We start from the raw sequence: 18,149 nt of genomic DNA, 5'->3' as shown, positions 1-18,149 counted from the left end.
CCACAAATGGTTGACTTTGCAGTTGCAGGCCCTCAAAATTCAACCAAACAAATCAATCGCAAAGGAGTTTTAATTTTAATCTAAATGAAATTTGGTATCTACAAATCAAACATTTTTATTTTAGTGAAGAACTTTCTTCTTTCTGTTTTTTTTTTTTTTAAAATGCAGTTTTATTAAGAACCGCAAGCATGACAAAAGGACAAAACACATGACGAATTAGTAGCACCTCCGGACAACATCGGTGGAACAAAAGCCAACGCATAAGCAAACATCCTAGGCCATGAAAAAAACAGCATTAAAAATAACATTTGGAATATAAAGCCTTCATGGTTAAATTGGGGTGGGGATTAATTCAAGAGACGATATTCAAGTTAAAACTTCTAAAGTTAAACATTTATAGGATTTGAGGAACCCACACGCTATTACGAAAGCTCATTATGATCTCAGAGATCATATAGGTGGTTCAGAATGGAGCAACAATTAACTTTCAATATGATAATTGATTAGCGTTGAGATTGGTGCGGGAATTAAGTCAACTAAAAAATAAAAGTTAAACGGGATGCATCTAGGCCCTAGTTTATTTCTAACCCTATCTTGAAAGAATTGGTTGGCATTTTCTTAAGTATCCTGATACTAGAGTCAACCATTGAGAACAATATTATTTATTTGGGGACCATCGAACAATGATTGTTTCACTCTTGCGAGTGCGTATTCCTTATCCTTGAAAAATAGTTTATTTCAGTTGAGCCCAAACTCTCAACTATAAACATATGTTTGGAGACCTAAAATCCTTCATTTGGAAATGTGGCCTCAAGGTTGTCCTCACTAAATCTTTCCACTGGCATAGAAACTTTCCGTTGGAGGTTTTATGCCCACTTTGTTCCAATTCACAAGAAGACATTCAACACCTACTCAAGGATTGCCAAATTACTAGCAATTTCTGGTGTTCCATCTACTTGACTGCCTAGGTGTTCCATCCCTAATTAATGATTAAGTTTATTTTGGTTACCTATGACTCTTCCTAACTATTATGTATATTTTAATTGTATTTTAATGATATTTAGCTAAAAAAAACCTGTATTATATGCATCACCTGTATACATTTTCGGAAGAAATTGGATTTTATGATCGAATCATCTTTTTCAAACATAAATGTTATAAAGGGAAAGAAAACGAAGAGCAAAAATTGGCATGTTCCTCCAATAAACTCGTCATGTCCGCTACCAATGATACCATTTATTAAACTGATAAGAAAATCAATTTTTGTTATACTCCTCGCTTACAATATTTCAAATAGAGATCATTTAATTCAAGTTATTCAATAAATTTTATTTAAAAAATCTCTTTTTTTCTCATTTTATGATGATAATTAAAACTAGGTTTTTTTTTTTTTTAGAAAATTAAATCTTCATTCTTTTGTGATGGTATTGCTAGCAATTAATACTTATTTGAATTAGATTCATTCACCTGTTCTGAATACACCATACTTGAATCCCAACATAGGCTATAATTAATTGCAAAAGTTTACGTGTTGTGTCCATGTGTGTGAAAGCTTCGACTCAAAACTTGCCTTCATCACTAGTTTTCTGAATGTGGTTATTTTCGTTACTTTAAACTCAATAGATGAAACTTTTGACTATTATCATCATATTAAAAGTTGTGCAGATAGATGTTGGGGCTTAAATTTAATTTTAATGTTGAGTTTTTATTTATTTATTTTGATTCTTGATTTTAATTTTCATGTTCACTTTAGTATTTGAGCCTTTTCAATATGATACTTAGGAATTTTATCTCAATTTAATATTTAAATCTGGCTTCAACAGAATTTCTTTTTATGTTAATTAATTTTTTTTGTTAGAATACATGCATCAAATATTTATTGAATTACTTTTAGCCTTGAGTATTAAAGTAAATGAGTAGTCTTTTTGGGTTCAATCACTAAAGGAGTTATAGAAAAGTTTGAAAGCAAATGGTTTGGCAAGCGAGGGAGACATGAATGAGAGGAGAAATCTCCAACAAGAAAAGGTAGTTGGTAATGACGTGTAGAGCTTGGATTTGAGATACTTCGATCTGCATTTATGTTATTCATATCCAAATTGAAATCGTGTAAAAATACTCAGAAATAAGAGTTTGATTTATTTGATTATTTAACTTTATAAAAGAAATATTTCAACTCTTTATTTAAATTTCTATCTCTTTTAACTCTTAAACCAAATAGAAAAGTTATAGTTTATTAACTTTGCTGATATGATATATATATATATGGGTTGTCATGTGAATACTATGTCAACAATTATTTTAAAATTTTCAAAAATATATAAAAATTATTGAAAAATTAAAAATCATTGTAATTATTAAAAAACAATAAAAGTACAATTTTTTAATTTAAAAAACTAATTAATTGTTGATGTGGCATACACGTGGATGCCACATCAACAAAGTTAACAAACACAAACGTTAACTTTTTAACCATTTTGGGTCATTTGACAAACAATACAAGTTAAAGAGTTAAAAGAGGTGAATTTTAACAAGAGAGCTAAAATGACTTTTCTATAAAATTGGAGGGTCAAATAAATTATTTTACCTTTCATAAAATAGATAAGCTATATTCATTTTTATTTTTAAATGACAAAATGAGAACTTAAGTGTTTGGTAGAAAATTTAAAATTAATTTTAAATTTCACTTGCAATATATCAATTTTTTAATAAAATTATGCAAAAATATATAGATAAAACAAAAATTTTGTTTTCATTACAAATGTTTTACATAATTGAAAAATTTGTAAAAAAGGAAGTAGTTTTTTAACTTTATATTTAATTGATCAATTGACCTTGATTTGAGTTAATATAAAATGAACAAAATTTTAAACAATTTTTATAATCAAAATCCCAACCCTTGTTTGAGTCGATGTGATATAAATAATTGACTTAAGAGTTAAAAATAATTAAGTCTATATTTTTTATCTTCAATTAGGTATTTGAACTTTTAAAATGCATCAAAAAGATCCTTAAACTTTTTCAAAAAAAAACAATTAAGCCTCTGCTTTTTTTTTTTGAACTCAATTGGGTACTTGAACTGTCAAAATATATCAAAAAAACCCTTTGACCGTAAACTTTAGCAATTGACCATTAAAGTTAACTGTCTTTAATTTTTTTCAATTAAAGTCACACATGTCACAACCACTGCGTCACATGTGACAAAAAAATTATAAAAATTAAAAATCAATAAAAGTTATAAAAATTTTAAATTTACTAAAAATTAGAAAAAAGAATATAAAAATTGTAAAATTTTATAAATATCATAAAAAATTATAAAATAAATTAAAAATGTCCTTTAACCATTAACTTTAACAGTTGACCGTTAAAGTTAACGATCCTCAATTTTTTTCAGTTAAAGTCATCACGTTTCTCAACATAGCATGACATGTGGTGAAAAATAAAAAAATAAAAATCAATAGAAGTTATAAAAATTATAAAATGCTCCTTTTGGTATGATAATTTTTATAATTCTTTTACTTAATTTTATATTTCATTATATATTTTATCATTTTCTTACGAATTTATAAAATTATATTTTTTTCTATATTTCTATATATTTTATAATTTTTTACCATTTTTATAATATTTTTTTCTAATTTTTATTAAAAATTAAAAAATTTTATATTTTTTATTAACATTTAATAATTTTTATCATTTTGCCACATGTCACACCGTAGTTGTGACACATGGTGACTTTAACTGAAAAAAATTAAGGGTGGTTAGCTTTAACGGCCAACCATTAAAATTAACGGTCAAAGAGCCTTTTAAATGCATTTTGGCAATTAAGGGCAAAAAAAAAAAGGTAATGGCTTAATTTTTTTTTTAAAGTTTGAGGTTCTTTTTTATGTATTTTGTCTGTTCAAGTACCCAATTGAGTGCAAAAAAAGGGGCTTAATTGCATTTTTTTTGAAAAGTTTGAGGGCTTTTTTAATACATTTTGAAAGTTCAAGTATCCAATTGAGTGCAAAAAAAAAAAGAATACGAGCTTAATTGTTTTTTTGAAAAAGTTTGAGGGCTTTTTACACCCTTAAGCCTAAATAGTTCAACTTACATTTTTAAGGTTTATTAATCAAACATATTATGAAATTCATACTTCATATTTTCATGAAAGTTTTACAAAATGTTTATTCCAATATACTAATTCCTTTACATCATGGAACCCAACATTTTCATACATGTATATACATATATAAAGGTTTTCATACATACTCTTTAAGTACCAATCATTACATTATATTTCTTTTACTAAAGCACCCACTATGAACAATTTCTTTAATTCATTAAGAATGGATTCATTTTCTCCACTTAATATATTAAGGATGTAACAAGTCAACCCTGATTCTTTAGGAGGATCCAAGTAAGACGTGTCACTACAAAGAAATCAACCATCTTATAAAATTGAGTCTGACGTAAACTTTGGAAAAGCTTGGTGTTTGAAATAAATCCATTAATAAAATATGAAAAATAGAGTATAAGCCAAATGGTGTATAGAATTTCAGTAAGGTATTTTATTAACCCAAAATAAAGTACTTTTAAATGATTCTCTCATCATCATGCATAATACAAAATAACAGAAGTCTCACAACAGTAGGGATCCTCTGGCATAGTCTAATAGAAATTCTTCCTTCAACAGTAGGCATGTGAAGGAAGGAAAACGAGGTAAGTTCAAAAGAACTTAGTGAGTTCTAGAAGAACATATCAATAGTTATTAACACTTCAAGCAGGTCCTTTCAAAAATTCAAACAACATCACACAATTATCCAAATGATGAGTACCATACACCGACAGACTATAAGCCAATTTACTGTTTCCTTTGGCATATACAATACGCCTATATGACCATGCAAACAAACCTATTTCATGTTAGCAACGTACCTAGATCCATAGTTAGATTTCATATCATTCATTCCATTCATATTCCATTGGTTTGTATCCTTTGTCGTGATTTGTCAATATGGTTTGCAACATACATTTGCCCTACCAAAGGCTACACAACTATTTTCATATATCGCGATCTGCTAGTTCAATGTGCATTCCATCAAAGGCAACACAATAAAGATATTTCTTTACCATCATTTCCATGATTCAGACAATATCATTCTTGTCAGAAGAAGAAGGGAGTGGCTTAAACATGAAGAATGGTTCTTACACTTTAACACAGACCTTACATACCTAGACTGACAACTCTAAATAACCATTTTTCATGTACACACATTTCACTTTTGCAGAGTATAAGTACTTACCTTACAAAACATATAAAGTAAGAATACTACTCACATGAAAGTAAGAAGGAACTCACTAGAAATACAGCAAAGTCTAGATGGTAGGACCTTTGCCTTTACCAGTCGGACCTTCTAGAACATCTTGAGCTAAAATATGGATACTTACACTTATCAAATCATTACTCCATTGAATCCAAACATGCATGCAAGAACCATTAACACAACCTAGAATCAGGAAGTTTCCTTCCTAACATATTGTAAAAGCTCGTTTTCAATGGTGTTGGAAACAGTGGTTTTGTGATGACAATTTTGGCCATTGAGTTAGTAGTTTATTATTTATTTATCATTTACAGGGTTATTACAAGGTCGTATAAAATTTTGGTTAGAAAATTTTATCGTTTAAATAGTTAATTAAGTAAAAAGGATTAAATCGTAAAGGTTCCAAAAGTTTATTACTAATAGTTAAAGGTGTTAAATGGCTAAAGAAATTTGAATTGATGGACTTATGTGGTAATTAGACCATATGGACTTTTAGTGGACGGTTGGGACGAGACATTACATGAAATTAGATTAAGTTTTAAAGGGTCAGTTTATAATTAAATAATTAAGTAAAATTAAAACCAAAGAAAACAAGCATGTTGTCATCCTCCATAGCTCTCCACCTATAACACCCTAAACCCGGCCTAGAAGTTAGGCCCAAATCTGGCGTGTCACATTGAAGTATTTTTCGAAAATCATGTTTTCATTAAAAACCCTTCTTGAAATTTGCAACCTCTTGCCATTTAAAACTTGTATAAAACCTCAGTTTGTGTCTGTTTATTTTCAATCGAGGTTTATTAAAAAGTTATTACCTTCAAACCTTATTGTTGCGGAAGCTTAAGTTAAAACAAATGATTTACGAAAAATGCGATATTTAAAAATTGATGTGCGGAAACGTAGTGTTAGAAAACAGTTATTGTTTTGGAAAACCGTGTTCTACTCCTAGCAGATATAAATCACATCAAATCCCAAATTTAAAATCCAGAAATTATAGAGGCATTATTATAACCTGAATCAATATCAAATTTGCTTAAGCAAATGAACAAAACAGAATAAAACAAGTGCAGTTGTGTGGCCCTCTCCAAGTCCCTCACAGTTCTGAATCGTCTAACGCCGGGGATTACCTGAAATGTTAAAAACGGGGTGAGTTTACGAAAACTCAGTGTGTAATCCCCTCATTAAAGAAACAGAATCAATCTAGGCCTAAGCCCTTATTAAATGACACATATCACATGTATCTGGGCCTAAGCCCATCTCAATGTTAGAATTAGAATATGCAATGCATAAATACCCACACCAACTCTGCACTCCATCTCTTGTCCAACCATACACTCCTGTGGGGATTAAATCGACCCACCCATCCCTACACTCCTTATGTAGCACCACTTGCAGCACTAACCAATATTGCAGCAGAGCTGCCAATCACATAATCAGCTTAAAAGGCATCGGTGGGTCCACAGTCGTCTCATGCGACCCGTGCGATCCTCACATATAAATCACTTCCTTCAATACAAGATCCTAACCCCATGCAGTATGTCGTGTATGCAACATGTCATACTCAGTAACAGTCATATAAATATCATAAAGAAAAACGGTAATTCATAGCATAAGGCCATAACAATCAGTTTACCCTATGGGGGGTATTTCGGTAATTTTACCTATCGGGGGTATTTCGATAATTTTACCCTTCTAAGGTATTTCGATAATTTTACCCATCGGGGGTATTTCAGTAATGTTAACGACCTTTTCAGAGGTCTATAGTCGCCTTGAGCGACATAGATGATCCATTTGGTCGAAGCCATGCAATTGGGCTCAAAGCCCACTATTCGGCCTAAATGGGCCTACACGCTCGTGTAGCCCGTTTGGCCCAAATTCAATCCCGATTAGGCGATTTACGTAGTCCAATACATTTTTTGCTACTCTTTGTAATTTTTATCCGTGTGGGGCCCACGAGTCCATTGAGCCCACAGCCAATTTCGGCCCAACAAGGCTCATAACGGTCCAAGTGCACGAGAACACTCATAGTGGTCTCTTCACTCTATCACTCTCGATTGTAGGCTTAGTTTTTCCACACGAGCAATCGCACGCTCGTGAGGCCTCAGATACCGAAGTTTTGGCTTTTCGACTTTTCAGCTTTTCCCGATTCACAGAAGAGACAATGCGATTACACACCTGTTAAAAGGTACTGTTTCCACGAACACCCACCTAAAACAACAAGTCCCACAGTTAGATCATAACCGATAGGGTATAATGCCCTTTTAAGAGTACTCAAACCCAAGCACCCTCCTTACCTCGATTGAATTGAAGCCAAGATCGATTACTTCAACCACTTGCAAACCACCACTCCTTGAAGGAACTCTAAAAACGCAATGATCCACACCATAAAAAAAGGAACAACCAAAGGTCAAAAAAGAATAATATTCGATTTTGAACAAGAAAGGAGAAGAACAAAATACCCAAGTGATAAGTAAAGCCACTTACCAAAAGTCAGAGACTTGCAGCGCAGATACGACAAGAAGTAGCAGTGACGATCAGCATATAGGATGATGTAATGGTTGGATACTGTTCAGTTAGAAGACAAGAGAGGAGAAAGAAATAAAGAAACGGTTGGGTTTTGGAAAAAGAAGATTGAAGAAGAAGAAAAAACAACGAAGGGAAGAGGGAGAAAAAGGAAAGGAAGATTTCGGTAGAAGAGGAGAGGAGAGGAAAGAAATATTTGGCCAACAAGAGGGAAAAGAGATTCTACCAAAAACCAAAAAGGCAAATGAAAAGAGAGCAGAAAACGTACTCGAAAACTTGGCAAAAATGTACCAAACACGAATAGGTATATCGAAACTGACTGAAATTCCTAACTGAAATCAAGGAAAAACACACTTCAAAACCAAAAGCCCTAGTTGCCTGATGACTTATTCGGCAATAGCAGCCCCCTAGCCGAATTTCCTATGCCTCAATTTCCCCCCAAAGGCACACTCCCTCTCCAATTCAAATTCCCAAATTCTCTCCTAAAATCACTCCTCAAATCTTCTCCTTGAAATCCTCTATGATCCATTCCTTAAATCACTCATTTGACCAATTCAAACTCTCCAACACAAAGTTCAAATCCAACACCAACTCTTGCCTCCACATAAGTAAAATAAATAATGCCATTTGCATGCAGTGAGACTTGAACCTCTGACCTCCTTATCACACCAGTGACGCCACCTCCTTACCACACCTGTGTTTCCACCTTGCCACTACACCACAGGCTCTTTTTGAGCCATGATTTCACAAAAATATTTATAAGCCTTCAAGCTAAGGCCAGGATTCACTTAAGAGCAAAAATAAAAAATTTTGCTAAAGCCCAAGTTTAAACCCAAGACTTCTCCAACACTCCCAACTCTTCCTAAATCACTTAACCACTAAAGCAGACATTTATTTATGTCATTTTCTTGCACGCATAAATTTTTATGTAATCCCACGCTTAAGACATATTTCCATCTAGGCCCAAATTCGGGGCGTTACAACTCTACCCCCTTAAAGAAATTTCGTCCTCGAAATTTCCAACTATCTAGTAGCCGCACAACACAGGCTACAGCACTACGCTTTTGCTGCGCACTCTGATTCTAATTGCAAATTAGGTAAATAGTACACTATGGATAAAGTGCGTACCAGTATTCACATCTGGAGCATCTCCATCTTCTCGACGACGTGCTGCATAAACCAAAGCTGGTTACTTCGTCTCTGCATGATCGGAACCTCTACCTGGAGCTCCACGACCCATACCGTTTCCACTCCTGACTTGTCTCCAGCCTCTAGGCAGCTGTTGACCACCCTTAGGTGGCTATACATCACCCCTACCAAAAACTTGCATCTGATCCGGTCTTCTAGGACACTCTTTGAGAAGATGCTCCATGGAACCACAACTCAAACAAGCTCCCGTCCTCCTCCAGCACTCGCCCACATAACCTTTCCCACAAATAGCACAAAGTGGTAACCCAGTAGTAGCAACAGGGGGCCCAACTCTGACTGGCCTATCCACTCTAGCCCTTCTCTTAGGTCTCTGATCAAGATTGGAGGGCTCAGAATCCCTCTTATTTCTGCCCCTTTCTTTTTCTCGGTTTAGGCGCTCAGTGCGTTTCACATCCTCAGCGATCTTTGCTTTCTCTACCAATAATGCAAAATCTCACTCCCTTTGGGGAGCAATTAGTACTCGAAAACTGTCTTTGAGGCCATCTTCGAACCATACACAACGTTCATAATTTGTTGCCACTATTCCTTTAGCATACCGACTGAGTCGTAGGAACTCCGCCTCGTATTCTGCCACAGATCTGTCACCTTAACTAAATTTAAAAATTCTTTCCTATGAGCATCGACATAGCTGGCGCCCACATACTTTTTCTGAAATGTGGACTTAAATAATTCCCAGGTCAATCGGTTAGACGGAGTACCTTCTTTTGCCGTAAGCCACCACTGATAAGCTTCATCTCTTAGAAGGGACACAATACCCTTTAACTTTTGTTCCGATGTACAGTCGAGGTCATCCATAATTCTTCCGATGTACATTGAACCCTTGGGATTAGTTGGGTTTATGCTGCATGTAAGTGTTGTTTGGTCCATTTCATTGGTTACTCCAAGAAAAGTTTGGATAGTTGCGCCATGAAGGACTGTAGAAGTTGGATTGTGGTCCGTGTCTACTTCTATTTTGGTGTTGATTCCCTATATAATAAACTGACTCGGGATTTGATGGAAAATTCTCGAAAGAATGACCATCCCCACAGTATACAAAAGAAACAACATCAAACTAACTTGGCGATTAGGCTACAAAATTATTTAAACCATTAGCGGTAAACTGTTTCAACATTAAAGAAATAGAAGATACTTGAGCTGAGAGTGATGTAAGTGCATCTACTTTGTACACTCCGACTACTTGTCTTTCTGAAGTTGCTCGTTTTGTTGGTCATTGGTAGTTGCTACTACCTCTCAATGATATCGTAAGCCTCACTATAGGACTTAGACAAAATCGCACTATTCACAGAAGCATCTACCATCAACCTTGTATGTGCATTGAGATCGTTATAAAACATCTCCAACTAGATGCAGTGTGGAATCCCATGATGAGGGCACTTACAAAGTAATTCTTTGAATCTCTCCCATGCCTCGTATAAAGATTCGTCATCCAATTGTTGAAAGGTGGTTATCTCATTTTGCAATTTAGTGTTTTTTCTAGGTGGGAAAATTTAACCAAAAATATTTCTGCTAATTCTTTCCATGTATATATTGAACTTGGTGGCAACGAATTAAGCCATGTTCGTGCTCGATCTTGCAATGAGTATAGAAACAACTTCAACTTCAATGCGTCTTCAGTCACACTGGCTATCTTAAACAAATCGCTCACCTCCATGAATAATCGGAAGTGAAGGTGTGGATCTTCCGTGGGCATTCCACTAAATTGGCCCACTGTTTGGAGCATTTGAAACATCACTAGTTTCAATTCAAATTGTGGTGAATCAATCTTCGGTCTCCTAATTCCTGGATTTAATTCACTGAAGAGTGGCACAACGTACTGTCTTATGGCACGATCCCTATCATCGGCAATATGGATTGGATTGTGCACATGATTGGCTCTATTTCCTTGTCCATGATTTTAATTTCCAAGGTCTATCTTGGCTTGTCTTTGAGCTGATCTTCCGCATCTTTTTTGTTTAAATGTCCACTCGATCTCAGGGTCTACAGGTAATAAATTGATAATTTGATCTATGCTTATAAACACCTAAAAAATAAATCACAGTAAATAAAAAATAAATTAGTAAGGTTAGAAGTTAGATAAAAATGAAATAACAACCAAATTGAAAAGAATAATTTTAAAAAAATGATTAAGACAACAGTTCCCGGCAACGACACCAAAAAATTGTAACGCTCGGTTTGTGCAAGTGTACACAGTCGTTATCAAGTAATAAGTAAGTAAAAAAATTATCGTCTCCACAGGGACTGTGTATGTTAATCAATATATAACAAAATTAAATTTAACAATTTGATGATAAAAACATAATATCTTGAGTGATGGTGATTAACTAAATTAAATTATCTAGATGCAAGATTGATCCCTAATGCAATTTAAACTAAATGCGAAGTATGAAATGAAATATATGAATGAATTTAGAAAAAAAAACACAAACTTCAACAATCAATAACATGAATAAGCTAGATAATTACATCATTCAACTTAGCTTATTTTTATCATGCTTAACAATGTTCGAAAATTATTCCATGGCAACTCGATCCTTCATAAGTTTGGAAACCAAGTTAAGTCCTTTCAAAATCTTTTACTTAGTAAAACATGCATTTTGCTAATCATATTAAACTAATGGTTTCTTAGGATTCATGTAAAGTAGCATGGACGAGTTCAGTTTGAAACAGTTTAATAACATAAACCTAAAAACTATGCAAGATAATAGAGCTAATTAAAGTTATTATGAACCTTTAATTTAGTCTGGTTAGGATCTAAATTAAACATGCACATTTCAATTATTGTGTCCACTAGCCGTCGTCTAGTTAGGATCGCTCAACTAATTCTAATGCATTAAATCACATATGAATGAAATACATACTTGAGTTTAATTAAAAACATGATCGACTGAGGCACAAACAATATAGACATGATTTAAACAAACTTCATTAAATAAATGCAAACATCCTAGCTAAAAAAATTAAGTTATCATTGTTGATGACAAGATAATAAATCATATTGCAAACATGATTAAAATCAAAATAACAAAGTAAATGAAGAATAAACTCTCTCGAATCAGCAATCTCGTAAATTCTAATTGAAGATGTTTTCCTTCGATCCTTTTGTAACACCCCTAACCCGTATCCGTCGCTGGAATAGGGTTACAGAGCATTATCGAGGTTTACAGATCAATCAAATAGAAATTTCAAACATTTCTTTACATATCAATACTCATAATAAAACCAATCAAAATCATATACATTTCCCCTTAAACGAGCCCTCAAAACCCGAAATACATATTAGAAATAAATTGGGACTAAATCGAAAACTCAGAGAATTTTTTAAAAATATTTAAAATTTTTAACACTGTAGAGGTCACACGGTAGTATGGCCAGGCCATGTGACTCACACGGTCAGGAGACAAGCCCGTGTCTCAGGCCGTGTGGGCATTCAAAATAGGGACACACGGCCGTGTCTCAGCCTGTGTTCTAGGCCGTGTGAGCTTATTGACTTGCAATCCTAAAAGATACATGGGACACATGATCGTGTCTCCTAGCCGTGTGTCACACACAGGTGAGACACACGCCCGTGTCTTTACCCGTGTGGACGAAGATAGGTAACTTTCTAAGCCACATTTCTCACCCAAATTGATACCAACCTAGCCTCAACAATTTACACATCAACTAGCCATAACAAGGCATTTAACACAAGCTAAAATCAAGTCCTAAACATGTATTATCACCACATACAATTAATAAACCCTTAGATACTTCAAATGACAACTTAGAAAAATGTCAACCAAGTCTCCAAACTTAACTAATTAACCTATCTAACCAAATTACCGAAGTTCACTTTAACTCAATTATATACATACATATATCACTTATACTAACATCACACTCATACCTTAATTTCATATCAATGTGTATGTTGTTTATGTAAACAAAATACTATTCATAATATTTACATAAGCTAAATTTTGACGAAAATTGAACAAAACCCTATACATGCCATATAAATCGTATTTAATGTTTCAATAACTACTGAGATAAGCCGGATAGTGTGACTTGAGTGCTGATTCGATCGTCTAACCTTCCGAAAATTTACAAAGACATTAAACAACACATTAAAGCTTAGTTAGTTTGACAGGTTAAACATAAATCTTATCGAACCTATTATAACAAGTTAAATAAATAAAATCATTCATGTCAACTCCTTGTCATTCACAACTTCAATTGATAAATACCTCTGTATTCAAATCAATACAAAAATACATAACATGTCTTTCAAATTCATTAAATAAATCACTTTACCAAAATTTTCCATTCGAAGAACGACTTACGGATAAGAGTACATCGTCAACAGAAGCTCATAAGAGCTGGTCTTCCCGAATACGCCAAGAGAAGCTCAAAAGTTAAGCAGAAGCTCGTAAGAGTTTAACAGAAGCTCGTAAGAGCTGAACAAAAAGTAAAACACAAAAGTTTGCAACAAATGCTGAACCTCGGTTTACTTGGGAAAAATGTTGTTGTCTCCTTTCAATACCATCATACACCAAAATACGAATGTACACAAATCTTGCATTCCATTTAAATCGAATATCCAATTTAATATTATAATTCCAACAATAACTCATTTCCAACAATAGAATGAATGCATAATATCTTTCATCAAATTTATACAAATACAAAATTTTAACCGTACGAACTTACCTGGATTGAATTGTAGTAATTGTAGAAGTTCAATGACTATTTTGCTATTTTTCCTTTTCACGAATATCTACGAGATCTTGATCTAGAATATAAAGTTACTCACTTATTAGCATATATTTCATTTCCAATTCACTTTACAATTAATACCCTTTTATTTTTCAAATTTACACAACTACCCCAACTTTTACAATTTTACAATTTAATCCCTTAATTAGTTAATCTATCAATTTAACTAATTTTTCAATCAATAATTTATCCATATATTCTAGGCCTTCATACAGACCCTAATAAATCCAAAATTTACTATCAAACCCTAATATTTTAACCTTTTCACAATTTAATCCTAAAATTAATATGTAACAAAATCACTTTATAAAATCATCATACAACATAATCAAAGCTCTAAATCCATGTTATTCATAAAAAAAACATATAATATTTATCAATGGAAACTTCCAAAATTTTTAATAAAATAAAAACAAAGGTATAGTTTAGTTGGAACTAATTGTAACAATCTCAAAAACATAAAAATTATAAGAAACTAGTAAAATTGAACTCACATGAAGCAAAAGTATGAAAAACCAGCTTAAGCTCTCTCCTATGGCTGTTTTGACTGAAAATTGGAGAAGAAATGTCTAGAAAACCTTTAAATTCAATTTGTTTTATTTTTAATTTCATCAAAATTACCATTTTACCATTGAATCATTTTATTTTATTATTTTTCCTTCATATGTCGCCTCACCTTTTAATTCTCATTTATTTATTTCTTAAGTCCTCCATCATTTATTAATCAAGTCATTTAATCACTTAAATATTATAATTAGCAAGTTTTGCACATTTTTATTTTAGTCCTTTTAATTAATTAACTATCGAAACGTTAAAATTTTTAACGAAACTTTAATACCACCTTAATGACACTCCATAAATATTTATAAAAATATTTACGGCTCGATTTATAGAATCGAGGTCTTGATACCTCACTTTCTAAAACCACTTGACCTAATAAATCATTATAAAACACAAATTACCAATTTAAAAACCTTTTTAAAACCATATTTGACTCGTAAATATTAAATAATAATATTTATGAACTTGCTCGCCGAATTTGGTGGCCTCAAACCACTATTTTCGATACCACTAAAAAATCGAGTTGTTACACCTTTTATTGCTCTTTTGCTAATAGCTCCTCAAGGTGGTCGTCCAAGAGATAATCTTATCAAGGTTTTTGGCTAAAAAAAATATGGGATGCTATGCGTGGAAATGAAGAGAGGAAATGAGAGAATGAATGATGATTGAGAGATGTGAAGAATGAGGGATGTAAGGATGAGGGATGATAAAAATAGAGAATGAGTAGAAGTATTTATACTTGAAGTAGATGGTAGAGCTTACTAAAAATAGGGATTGGAATCCATCAATTTTCTCCATTGCTTGGTCGGCCACATTTTGTGAAAGAAGGTGGATGATGGTTCCTTTATTTGAGCATAGAATCATACTAAATTTAGGCATGGGTTGGACGGTTTCTGTAATGACCCAAAATTCACAAGCATTGGAAAAGTACATTATCGGGCCTTCGTCTTAGTAAACTAAGTCATAAAAAATTATTTGAAGTAATTATGAGTTTAGTTGAGTGCTTAATTAGGTATTAATTGGGTGAATTTAGTTTAATTAAGATAAATTAGGAAAAAGGATTAAATTGAATTAGGGGTAAAAGTTGAATTATAGATTAATAGAAAATAAAAAGGATTAAAATGGAATTAAGCCATTAACAAGAAATGAGGCATCATAAGTGATAAAATCTTAGATTTTTATGTTTTATATATATTATTTTATTATATAATATAATATATTATATTAATTATATTAATTATATTAATTATATTATATTATATTATATTATATTATATTATATTATATTATATTATATTATATTATATTATATTAAATAAACTAAATAGATGAAAAATGTATGGTAAAGATTAAAGACAAGTGTAATAGTAATAATTATATAGGTACACTTGTAATAAAAATAAATATATGCTTAAATAATAAGTAAAATATTTTTTATAATAATATATTATTAATATTATTAGTTAAAATAAAAGAAATAAAGTAAAGTAAGTAAAACAAAAGAAAAAGAAACAAAGGAAGAACAGAAAAGAAATAGAGAAAGAGACGAAAACAAGGGAAGAAAAAGGGAAAGAAAAGAAAAGAGGAAAATTGAGATTTTAAAGCTTCAAGTTTAATTGGTAAGCTAAATTTAGCCCTTTTCTCTTAATTTTGATGTTTTAGAAGCTTTAAAACAAAGTTTTGTTGAAATTAAGTGGAGGTTATGGAAGTTCATAGGTTTTTGAACATGATTCATTTTGAACAAGTTGTTAAATTAGGGGTTTAGTTGATAGAATTTCTAGTTAGAATAGTTAAAGAGATCGAATTGTAGACTAAGTTATAAGTTTTACATAGTTGAGATTAAGTTATAAAAAGCCTTAAATTAGGGTTTAATTATGAATATTGAATAGTTGAGTTAAATATGGCAAGAAATTAATTAGAAAAGAAGTATGAATTAAGTTAGAAAAGTAAGTAAGCTTAGTTAGAATTAAATTGGGAATAAGTAGGAATTGAATAAAATTTAATTATTATTTTTTTAATGTTGTAATTAATAGTGAAAATAATTATTATTTTCGTAGCTAACAAGGAAAACGAGGCAACGGCATCCAAAGGAAAAGAAAACATCGTTGAGGAGAAAACGCGTATTCCGGGTTTGTATTTCTATAACTTAATCTATTTAATAAATGCTATATTGAAATTGTATTCATGGGACATTTAAAGTAAGGTAAGTAATAACATTTGAAATTAAGTAAGAATATGTGTGAATATTGAATTATATGTGAATTGAAATAATAGATGTTTTGAATTGATTGAATATTTGAAATTTGTTGTGGAAATGAATTCGAAGTTTGAAAAGTAAAATAATACCCTATTAAGTTATCAAACTAGATTGGATACAAATGGCATGCCATAGGATTTGTGATGTGACAAGGAGATTTGTAGTTCGGCCGAGAAGATGATTCTGTTATTATATGCTTTGGTTTATTCGAAGAGGCATCTAATGCCTTATTGGTGTGTTTGGGAGGATATGATATACTGGTGTGTTATGGAGGATTTATATTATTCCGGGTGTGATTAGGTTGGATATTCTGGTGTGTTTAGGTGGAATCTGCGTATTTGTCAGAGTTCGACCCTTGTTAATAAGGTAAATAATTGAAATGAAAATTTGAAAATGAAATTGATTGATTTGGCACAATTGAAAAGTACGAGAAAGAATGTATGAGTTAAATTATGAATTGAATTAGTATGTAATATATATATATATATATATATGAATTTAAGATTTATGAAGTGATATATAAATATGTATATTTAGTTTAAGTGATTTATAAAGATTACGGTCGATGTTTGAAATGTTATTATTATTAAATAGTTTAATTTATAGTAATACCACTGAGTATAAAATACTCAGCATACGGTTGTTTCCGTGCGCAAGTTGTAGAAGTTAAATCTTGAACCAAAGATCCAAAACCGGACCGACTTGACAAATTTTGGTGATGTATATTTTCTTTTAGTAACGTGGCATGTACATAGGATGTGTATAAATGTTATTATGTTTTGAATATAAATAGTTAAAATGTTAGTATTATAAGTCTAAGAATTTTAATGAAAGAAGTTCATCCATTTTAAATTTAATTAGTACATTGATAAATTTAAATTGATATTAAGTTGATTGAGTTTGATTAGAAGGTATTTAGAATAGAAAATGAGAATGTGAAATGAATTGGTTGAATTGGTTATGTTTGGAAATGATATGGTTTTAACTGTAGGGGTTTTATGTAAAAATAAGGAGAAATGTTGTCGAAATTTATAAAAAAAAATCGGAGTATTTGAACGAGTCCCATTTCACTTTTAATACATGTTTTAGACTTCGAAAGTTCATTACAGGGACTTGGTTTTTTTTTCAATTATATTACGAATGTTAATTTATTTATGAATTATTCGTAAGTTGTCTGATATGTTCGGTAATGCCTCGTAACCCTATTTTGGCGACAGTTCGGGGTTAGAGGGTGTTACAATTATTAGTATCAGAGCTAATGTTTAGCCAATTCTCGGACTAAATCGAGCTCGTAAATCAGTTTAGAAGTACATGCCACATTTAAGTCGAAACTGAGTCGGTTTTTTGGATGCTAATATATTTATTTGGTTTTGTTTTATAAATTAAAGATGTCTGATGAAGAAATGTATACCGGAGATAGAGAATTAGATGAAACAGAGTCGATAGCACCTAGTGTAAATCCTAGAAGAAATCAATCTTTAAATGAAGAAAGAGATAGAGATAACTCACATTTGTTAAGAATTATTGCCGATGCTCTACAAAGAGTAGCG

General features: G+C 31.8%; 1 non-coding gene across 1 annotated transcript; it reads left to right on the top strand.

Moving 5' to 3' along the window:
* Positions 1–10,385: 10,385 nt before the first annotated feature.
* Positions 10,386–10,491, top strand: LOC128040871 (small nucleolar RNA R71). Its single transcript, XR_008195677.1, has one exon. It is a non-coding gene; the product is annotated as a small nucleolar RNA R71 (small nucleolar RNA).
* The last annotated feature ends 7,658 nt before the right edge of the window (positions 10,492–18,149 follow it).

The sequence above is a fragment of the Gossypium raimondii genome, chromosome 4 (assembly GCF_025698545.1).
Source record: "Gossypium raimondii isolate GPD5lz chromosome 4, ASM2569854v1, whole genome shotgun sequence".
Taxonomy (NCBI): domain Eukaryota; kingdom Viridiplantae; phylum Streptophyta; class Magnoliopsida; order Malvales; family Malvaceae; genus Gossypium; species Gossypium raimondii.
This window is presented reverse-complemented; position numbering and strand designations above follow the sequence as displayed.